The sequence below is a fragment of the Schistocerca gregaria genome, chromosome 9 (genome assembly GCF_023897955.1).
Source record: "Schistocerca gregaria isolate iqSchGreg1 chromosome 9, iqSchGreg1.2, whole genome shotgun sequence".
Classification (NCBI taxonomy): Eukaryota; Metazoa; Arthropoda; class Insecta; order Orthoptera; family Acrididae; genus Schistocerca; species Schistocerca gregaria.
Genome location: NC_064928.1, coordinates 253084857 through 253095881, shown reverse-complemented (window position 1 = coordinate 253095881; position 11025 = coordinate 253084857).

Here is an 11025-nt window from a genome sequence, read left to right as displayed (position 1 = left end):
TTAACACAGACCGCTAGCTCTTTATCTGCTGTTTTATTATTCAAGTGAAAACATTTAATTTATGTCTTTATTGGGCGTATTAACACCCTCCCATCCTGGAAGTAGTTACTCATGATGATTAAGATCGTCTGTCAGTGTGCTTTTGGTTTCGTCGTTGTATCCATGCTACCTGGGCAGTGTACAATCGTCAGCATATCCAGATTTTAAATATGTTGTTTCAGGAATATCAGCGAAGTTTTACTGTATGAACAGAGAAAATGTAACAAGTGGTGAACTCTTTTACTTCCATTATTTTGTAGGGTGCTTTCAGTTCGCAAATGGTTTGTAATTATGTGAAAAGTTTGCTGGAGGTCGGAAAGTGCTCTCAGTCTCAGATAATGGATCAATACCGTGTTGGTCGTTTACCTGCTGTGCGTTATGCTGCCTCCGGGCAGGCATACAGATTTTCACCTTAATACTCGAATTACTGCGTCAAATCTTTAATGTAATATCTTGTCTCTTAATGAGTGGATCACCAGGGCATTTAAATATTCCCATTGTCTCATTAATCATGTGACGTACTGAAAATAAAGTTTTTGTTGCCCCTTGCTGGCCTTTATATAGTCAACTTGCCACTGGGTCCGTGCACCCTGCACTGTGTATGTCATGTGTGTATGCCAAGTGTGTGTGTGTGTGTGTGTGTGTGTGTGTGTGCGTGTGTGTGTGTGTGTGTGTGTGTGTGTGTGTGTGTGTGTTTGTTTGTTTGTTTGTTTGTTTCTGGAGGTTATTGTCGCTCAACGGCGTCCTTACACGCATTAAAAGAAACAAATAGAGATAAAATTACGAAAATGTTATCATACGAGCTAAGACAACGGAGAAAGAGTAAAAAGTGCTATAAGGACACTAGGGGGGGGAGAGGGAGGGGAAGAGGGGGGGGGTGGAAGGGTTGCCGTTTATTTGTACAGATCCTTGGATTTACTAATATGAATCGGAAGACAGTCGAAACTCTCATTCGCAGTGACGTAATAGGTTTTGTGGGGGTATTTTCCAAGTATACTGAAGAGCTTGCTATGACAACACTGCACATCTCATTTTTGACACTTTCGGTAGAAAAAACTGTTTGAAGCAATTTAGATATTTCAGTCCAAGCAAGAGGTCGAAACACCTCGATCCTGATAATTAGTTCCACTTGAATGACGTTTTTAAATATTATCAATTAATTATAATAATATATGAATATTCATAGATAAATTTAGCCATAATTTGCGTAGAAAAAAAGCAAATTTCAGTTTCGTAATCTTTTGATCAAATGGAATCGTTTGATATACAACGCAATAACAATCTGATTTACTGCTGCGGACGAAGATGTACGACATAAATGGAAAAAATTCAGGAGCATCGTTCAACATGCGTTGCCAAAGTATATTCCCACAAAAGTCTTAAGGGGTGGGAGAGACCCACCGTGATTTAATAGCCGCAGTAGAAAACTGATGACTAAACAGAGTGAGCTTCATCACAGATTAAAGGGAAGTCGAAACCTAGCTGACAAACAGGAGCTGAACGAAGAGAAATTGAGCGTAAGGAGAGAAATGGGGGAAACGTTCAGTGACTTTGAAAGTGAAATTTTGTTAACAGTCTGTGTAAAAACCCAAAGAGGTTTTGGTCTTATATAAAATCAGCAAGCGATTCGAAATCTCGTATTTTTTCACTCACTGACCATATTGGCAACGAAACGGAAGATAATAGGTAGAAGGCCGATTACTAAATTTGGTATACCGACATTGTTTGACCGCGGAAGACCGAAATTCGGTCCCTTCTTTCAGTCATCGTACGAACATAGAAATGATAGATATTGAGATGTCCAATGCCGGAATATAAAAGAAACTACAATCGTTTAGTAGCAGAAAGGCATCAGGACCAGATGAGGTACCTGTAAGATGTTACGAAGCTTTTACGAAAGAGTTTGCTCCCCTTTTCATAGGAGTTTACCGTAGTTTGCTGGAGCGACGAAGGGTACCCAGCGACTGGAAGGAGGTCATTCACGTTTCCAACAAGGGTCGTAGAACGGACGAACATAATTACGGGCGTATATTGTCGACCAGAGTCTACTGCAGAATTATGGAACATATTAAATGCACTCGTGGAGAACCAAACTCGCCTCTATAAAAATCAAAGTGGATTCCGAAAACAGTAATCCTGCAAAACTCAGGTTACGCTATTCGTCAATGAGATCCATAGAGCTGTAGATAACGGTGCTCAGGTTGACACCATATTGCTTGACTTCAGGAAGGCGTTTGACTCTGTCCAGAACTGCTTGTTAGTGATAACTATACGAGCCTATCTATAGTCATGCTCAGAAATTAAGGATAAGGCTGATACATGGTGAAATAACGCTCTGATGGGCAGTTTGCGGGTTTAAATCACCTCGGGGTATGACCATGTGGTGCATGTGACCTGCGGTCGTCGCACGGTGGCGCTGGCAGCAGTCCACATACGCAGAGGTGTGTCGGTGCATGTCAGAGTACGGTGCAGCGAGTGAGTGGGCAGACGTGCTAATGGTGACTGTGTAGTGAAAATGGCTCAAAGAACAAATATTGTTGACGTTTTGAGGGGCAGAATACTAGGGCGACTGGAGGCTGGTCAAACACAGCAGGTCGTAGCACGGGCCCTGCGTGTGCCACAAAGTGTGATATCAAGATTATGGCTACGATTCCAGCAGGCAGGAAACCTGTCCAGGCGCTACAGGACGGGACGTCCACAGTGTACAACATCACAAGAAAACAGATATCTCACCATCAGTGCCCGCAGACGGCTACGGAGTACTACATGTAGCCTTGCTCAGGACCTTACCGTAGCCACTGGAACAGATGTCTCCAGACACACAGTCTACAGACGACTGAAGAGACATGGTTTATCCGCCTAGAGTCTTGCAAGGTGCATTCCGCTGATCCCTGCTCACAGGAGAGCCTGTAAAGCCTGGTGTCAAAGACACAGTACATGGTCAATGGAACAGTGGTCCCAGGTTATACTCACGGATGAGTCCAGGTATAGTCTGAACAGTGATTGTCACCGGCTTTTCATCTGACTTGAACCAGGAACCAGATACCAACCCCTTAATGTCCTTGAAACAGACAGGTCGTGGTTTGATGGTGTGGGGTGGGATTATGATTGGTGCACGTACACCCCTGCATGTCTTTGACAGAGGAACTGTAACAGGTCAGGTGTACCAGGACGTCATTTTGCACCAGTGTGTCCGCCTTTTCAGGGATGCAGTGGCCCCCACCTTCCTCCTGATGGATGATAACGCACGGCCCCATTGAGCTGCCATCATGGAGGAGTATCCTGAAACAGAAGATACCAGGCGAATGGAGTGGCCTGCCTATTCTCCAGACCTAAACCCCATCGAGCACGTCTGGGATGCTCTCGGTCGACGTATTTCTGCACATCTTCAAACCCCTACAACACTTCAGGAGGTCCGACAGGCACTGGTGCAAGAGTGGGAGGTTATACCCCAGCAGCTGCTCGAGCACCTGATCCAGTGTATGCCAACCGGTTGTGCGGGCTGTGTACGTGTGCATGGTGATCATATCCCATACTGTTGTCGGCGTACATACGCAGGAAGCAGTGGCGTTTTGTAGCGTTTCGGGACGGTTTCTCCAACTTGTCACCAATACCGTGTATTTACGGATCTCTGTCGTGTGTGTTCCCTATGTGCCTTTGATATTAGCGCCAGTGTTGTGTAGTGCCGCGTTGTGTGGCACCACGTGCTGTAGTAGTCCTTAATTTATGAGCACAAGTGTACTATAGAATTACACTAAATTTAACACTTCCTTGCAGACACGTCGCTGTTACCGGAACAAAATCAGCAAGTGTAAAGGTAATTTATTTAGCCCGCCCGGCTAGCCGCGCGGTCCAACGCACTGGTTCCCGAATGGGAAGGCGTGCCGGTCCGGGGCACGAATCCTCCAGGCGGGTTAGTGCCGAGGTCCGGTGTGCCGGCCAGCCTGTGGGTGGTTTTTAAGGCGGTTTTCCATCTGCCTCGGCGAATGCGGGCTGGTTCCCCTTACTCCTCCTCAGTTACACTGTGTTGGCGATTGCTGCGCAAACGTCGTCTCCACGTACGCGTATACCATAATTTACTCTAACGCGCAAACATTTGGGCTTACACTCGTCTGGTATGAGACGTTCCCAGGAGGGTCGAATGCGGCACAATCCGCACGATAACCCTGGGTTCAGTGTAGGGCGGCGGTGGGGCGCGGGTGGACTGTTGTGGCCTGTTGTGGAATTGTGAACCACTGAGGCAGCAAGAAGCCTCTCCGTCGTTTCTAGGGCCCCGGCTTAATACATACATACATAATTCATTTAAAGGTTTTCACTGACGTTGGCCGCATTTGGACATCGAAAAGAGTCGATGATAACAGGTGGAAACTTTTTCTGGACCGGAAGTCGAACCAGTTTCCCCCCTGACGCCAGTGGTCGCATTAATCATCTCGGCAAGCTTCACATCCGACCCAAATTCACATCCTATTGCACACTGCCAGAGTAGTGTCAGCTAGCAGTGACCCCATCAGTCGCACTTTGGATTTCCCTCAATAGATCTGGCTTGCTGTGCATCAGCATTGAGAGACTGGAGCTTTCGTCGTCGCACCTTATTGTTATATAGGGTATTTCAAACTTCGAGGGGATGTGGAAGGTGTCGATAAGAGGATGTGAATCCCTCTCCGGAAAAGCCATCCAACGACGGTACGAATGTACGAAGCTATACGCGCTGGCGCCTGTATATGTATGTATGTACAGGGCGACTCCGTTATGACGATACAAACTCCCATAGATGCTGGAGAAGGATAAATGTATCAGTTTGAGGTAAGGACTCTGACCTACTAACGAAGAGATCGAAGATTTCATGCGAAAATGTTGCAAACTATTACGGCAAAACTGAATGGGTAGATATCAAAGTCGCCGTTCCCGAAGAACGGATTTATCCTAGCGGGCTCTTGTTTTGTAGGAATGGAGGGAACTAATTACCTAACTCCCTTAAATAAATCTCACCGTAATCGCAAGCGTTAATAGATTTTTCTTAGCTCGATATACACTTCTTATCGTCCTTTGCTAAGATGAAACGCCTTGAGTGCAGGGTCGCAAAGGACCAATGATGTTTCCGGCAATCGACGCCCCACATATTGTCTATCATGCGACCACTATATGGACTGCTAATGCCAACAGAGGGCTGGACTGGAGGTATCCAGTGGTGAGCATGTCATGATGCCACGGGGCGTAGTCGAACTACACTACTGGCCATTAAAATTGCTACACAAAGAAGAAATGCAGATGATAAGCGGGTATTCATTGGACAAATATATTATACTAGAACATGTGATGACATTTTCACGCACTTTGGGTGCATAGGTCCTGAGAAATCAGTACCGAAAATGGTTCAAATGGCTCTGAGCACTATGAGACTCAACTGCTGTGGTCATTAGTCCCCTAGAACTTAGAACTACTTAAACCTAACTAACCTAAGGACGTCACACACATCCATGCCCCAGGCAGGATTCGAACATGCGACCGTAGCAGTCGCACGGTTCCGGACTGCGCGCCTAGAACCGCGAGACCACCGCGGCCGGCAATCAGTACCGAGAACAACCACCTCTGGCCGTAATACCGGCCTTGATACGCCTGGGCATTGAGTGAAACTGAGCTTGGATGGGTTCTACAGGTACAGCTAACCATGCAGCTTCAACACGATACCACAGTTCATCAAGAGTAGTGACTGGCGTATTGTGACGAGCCAGTTGCTCAGCCACCATAGACCAGACGTTTTCCATTGGTGACAGATCTGGAGAATGTGCTGGCCAGGGCAGCTGTCGAACATTTTCCGTATCCACAAAGGCCCGTACATGACCTGCAACATGCGGTCGTGCATATCCTGCTGAAATGTAGGGTCTCGCAAGGAACGAACGAACGGTAGAGCTACGGGTCGTAACACATCTGAAATGTAACGTCCACTGTTCAAAGTGCCATCAGTGCAAAAAAGAGGTGACCGGGCATGGCGATGAAGGATACACGCTTCCAATGTGCGTTCACCGCGATGTCGCCAAACACGGATGCGACCATCATGATGCTGTACACAGAACCTGGATTCACCGCAAAAAATGACATTTTTTCATTCGTGCACCCAGGTTAGTCGTTGAGTACACCATCGCAGGCGCTCATGTCTGTGATGCAGCGTCAAGGGTAACCGCAGCCGTGGTCTCCGAGCTGATAGTCCATGGTGCTGCAAACGTCGTCGAACTGTTCTTGAAGACGGTTGTTGTCTTGCTAACGTCCCCATCTGTTGACTAAGGGTTCGAGACGTGGCTGCACGATCCGTTACAGCCATGCGGGTAATATGCTTGTCTCCTCAACCCACCGATTCCATATTCTGCTAACAGTCATTGCATCTCGACCAACGCGAGCAGCAATGTGGCGATACGATAAACCGCAATCGCTACAGGCTACAATCCGACCTTTATCAAAGTCCGAAACGAGATGGTACACATTTCACAACAACGTTTCACCAGGCAACGCCTGTCAACTGCTGTTTGTGTATGAGGAATCCTCAAGTCAGCATGTTGTAGGTGTCGCCACTGGCGCTAAAGGGTGAATGCTGTGAAATGCTAATCATTTGCATATCACAGCATCTTCGCGTCGGTTAAATTTCGCGTCTGTGGCACGTCATCTTCGTGGTGTAGCAATTTTATTGGCCAGTAGTGTACTTACTTATTCGCAAACAGCTCACAAAAGTGCTACAGTCCTGGTGGTGCTGATACAAAGTAGGGCAACGGCGTCGATGAACAGAGAATTGTACCTACAACAATAGTCGGCGAAGTTGACACTTCGTCAGAAACTAACACAAGGAATGTCGCAGAGAGAGGAAGAAGTGGCAGATTAAATATTAGCTTTTCTTCAAGATGAGTCAGTGGAACGTGTGTTGTGTACGGTAGATGGCAAGGAAACTGCACTTAAGGAGTACAATGGTAACGAAACGTGCTTAACAAGTGCAAGCGATATTGAAACAGGTGTCGAGCAATGTAGCTCATCATCCTTGTTGGACAGGGAGCTACAAATCCCGTCTCCAGTGAATCGTAGTAGAGGACAGTCGTGCAAGGAACAGGTAGTAGACATAATTACGTAGACGGCGAATCATTTGCAGCATAGTAAAAAAACGATTACGAACAGATTTCGAATAAGTTTGCATCAATATGACGGTGTAGCGAATAAGAAAAAATATGGATATTCGAGGGAGGACAAGGAGCGCGTATTAGGAAAACTGATGTTTTCGCCTTTCAAGGACGCTCCATACAGTTCACAAGTTAGTGACCTCCTACGTGATACACATCAAATTACGCGCAACATAGACTACAGTGATTCCAAGGGAAGCAGTGGATAGGTTCATAACTTCAAAGAGTGCTACAGACTTGGAAAACATGAGATTACGAAATTTCAAACAAAGCGTCAACTTGGTGATGCACAGAAAACTGCGGAATCGACGCGAAAATTTGTAGATGAGATAGACAAACTTAGACCATCGTTCAGTAATGAATTTGTTTTCAACTCCGAGCACTCTTGATCTGAGCAAGAAATGCATATGAAACCCTGGAAATCAGAGGTACGAACAGAGTTGTATCGAAATCAACAAACAATGCCTTAACGCGTTAGTACACAATTGTGACGTCCGTTAACCTCGATGGTGGATTAACTGGAGTTATTTGTTGTGCTGCGAGAAGTTGGAGGTGCTCGGCCTCCTACGATTGTTTCTCGTGTGCGTCGATCTTGCAAGTGCAGCAGGGAACATTCACGTCACAGCAAACAGGAGTGGGTAAGCGGGCGTAATGAGCGTCGCTTAGGACTGAACTTGCGACGTTTCGCTCGAGGCGTTCTTTGTAAGACAACCAGCCATACTGACGTTCACTGCTAATCAGTAATGAGCGCAATTATATACCTCTTATCTCTGAACTAGCGTCACGTAAATATAAAAACTGTGCCATCTCTCCACATCTGAAGACACGAGGTCACTTAGGGGCAATGTAAATACCCTTTAAAATCGATCTTGAATGTCAAAACTGCTTCCAAAACATCAATCAGATTCAGGCCAATTAATTGGTCACTTTCCTGGAGATTTTAGAGTACAGAGATATTCTGCCTCCGATTGATTTTGCGAGATCCACTGAACTAGCAATTCTGCACCGTTTGAGTAAAGTGATCTTGATCGCATTTGCCGGTGATTGTGGTCGAGTGGTTCTAGGCGCTTGAGTCCGGAACCGCGCTGCTACTACGGTCGAAGGTTCGAATTCTGAACCGGGCATGGATGTGTGTGATGTCCTTTGGTTAGTTCTAAGTTCTAAGGTACTGATAGTGCTTAGAGCCATTTGAACCCTCTTTTTTTCTTTTTTTTTTTTTTTTTTTTTGATCGCATTTATTATGATAGGCATCAAGCACAAACGCTCTTGAAACAAATAGTTTCTCGACACAAGTTTCAAATTTTCATAAGTAACGTCTTCTGTGCAGTTTTATTTCTATTCAAAATTTATGATTTACGTAGCAACAAAAACTCTGATTGCTAGTTTCAGCTTAGTGCAGTGAAGACAACCTGGCAACTAACCGATACAGATTTAAAAATCATACAAAAACGTATCATAATACAAATGAACATCTTTTTAATGACTATCGACGGATGCTGTTCCAGCGTGCAGGTCTTCTAGCTTGGCATGGTGTCCGCTCTGGGCGTGTGGTAACGAGCTTCTTGCCGTAGCAAATCCACTTCCGTTGCTCCAGCGTCCTCTAACCAACCTAACAGCAGGAAACAACAACACACAGCACACCCTGTTTTCAACATAAACCACACACATTACGAATGTATGTATTTTTCACATCATAACCAATAAGTTTAGCTGTATTATCTTGAACATAAATACTGCACAATTTGCGAGGGACGTTTGAAAAGTCCGTGCAAAGTCCGAGAGATGGCACCACCGGCGCGTATAGAGGTAATGTTTAGTTAGTATCATCTTTGGAGAGAACGCACCCCAAGTTTCAGCCATATTGGTCTATTTCTTTGTGTTTGGCATTCGTGTGAATCAACAAAGTCGAGTGATTGTCAAAAAATGGTCGAAAAAGAATTTCGTGTGGTGGTTAAACATTACTTTATGAGAAACACAGCGCTCCAGGAGACTAAAGAGAAGCTTGATAAACATTACGCTGACTCTGCACCTTCGATAACAACAGTTTATAAGTTGTTTCAAAATTTTCTGAGTGGCCATTTGGGCACAAGTGATGCCCAACGTTCTGGACGCCCTGTCGAGATAACTCCAAAAATCATTGATAAAATCCATGATATGGTGATGAATGAGAGAAGAGTTAAGGTGCGTGAGATTGCTAATGCAGTGGGCATCTCGAATGAACGGGCACTTAATATTTTGCATAAACATTTGGACATGAGAAAGCTATCCGCGAGATGCTTTCCGCGATTGCTCACGCGTGACCAAAAACGGAATCGTGTGAAGTGTTGCAACGATGGTTTGCAACTGTTTAGGAAGAATCTGCAGCGCTTTAAGCGTTGTTTCGTCACTTTGGATGAAACATGGATACATTACTATACTCCTGAGACCAAAGAACAATTTAAACAATGAATTACAAAAGGAGAATCTGCACCAAAAAAAGGCGGAGACCATTCCTTCGGCCGTAAAGGTTATGGCGACTGTCTTTTGGGATTCGCGAGGGATAATCCTAATCGACTATCTGGAAAAGGGTAAAACTATTAGAGGTGCATATTATTCATCGTTATTGGACTCTTCGAAAACCGAGCTGCAAGGAAAACGGCGGCGACTGGACCGCAAAAAAGTCCTTTTCCATCAGGACAGTGCACCATCACACACCTCAGCAGTTGTGGTCGCAAAATTAATGGAAATAGCATTCCACCTCATTTCACATACCCCCTATTCTCCAGACTTGGCTCCCTCGGACTACTATTTGAATAAATGGCTGGCGGGACAAAGATTATTCAAACGAGTAGGTGATTGCAGCAACTTACAGCTATTTTGCAGAAGTTTAAAATTCCTATTATTGGGAAGGGATCAGCGAATTAGAACAGCGTCGGACAACGTGTATAAGCCTAAACGGAGACTACGTCGAAAAATACAAAAGGTTTACCCCAAACAGGTAAGTAGTTTTTATTTTTGCACGGGCTCTTCAAACGCTCCTCGTACTTACTACAAACCATATATCAATCCGCAGAACTGAAGGAGGTTCGCGCTGACAACCAGGATGCGCTACACACTGAGGTGACAAATGTGATGTGGTACCTTCTTATACCCTGTCGCACTTTCTTTTGCCCGGCGTAATTCAGCAACTCTACGTGGCAAGGACTTAACAAGTCGTTGGAAGTCCCATGCCGAAATACTGAGCCATGCTGCCTCTACTGTCACCTGTAATTGCGAAAGTGTTTCCGGTGGAGGAATTTGTGCACGAAGTGACCTATCGTTTATGACCCATAAATGTTCGATGGAATTCATGACGAATGAAGCGAACGGTCAAATTTTTCGCTTGAACTGTCCAGAATGTTCTTCAGACCAATCGCGAACAATTGTGGACCGGTGACATGGCACATTGTCATCCATAAAAATTCTTTTTTTGTTTTGGAACATAAAAACCGTCAGTGGCTGCGAATGGTCTCCAGGTAGCCGAAAGTAACCATTTCCAGTCAAAAATCGGCTCAGTTGGACCAGAGGATCCAGTCCATGTAAACACAGACCACTCCATTATGGAACCACCGTCAACTCGCACAGTGATTTGTCAACAACTTGCGCCCATGGCTTCATGGGGTCTGCGTCACACTCGAACCTACTGTCAGCTCTTACCAACTCACAGGCGACGAGTTTTACATTCGTTTAGGGTCCAGCCGGTATGGTAACGAGCCCAAGAGAGGCACTGCTGCGATGTTGTGCTGTTAGCAAAGGCACTGCCGTAGCCCATTAACGTCAGATTCCATCTTATTGTCCTAACGGATAT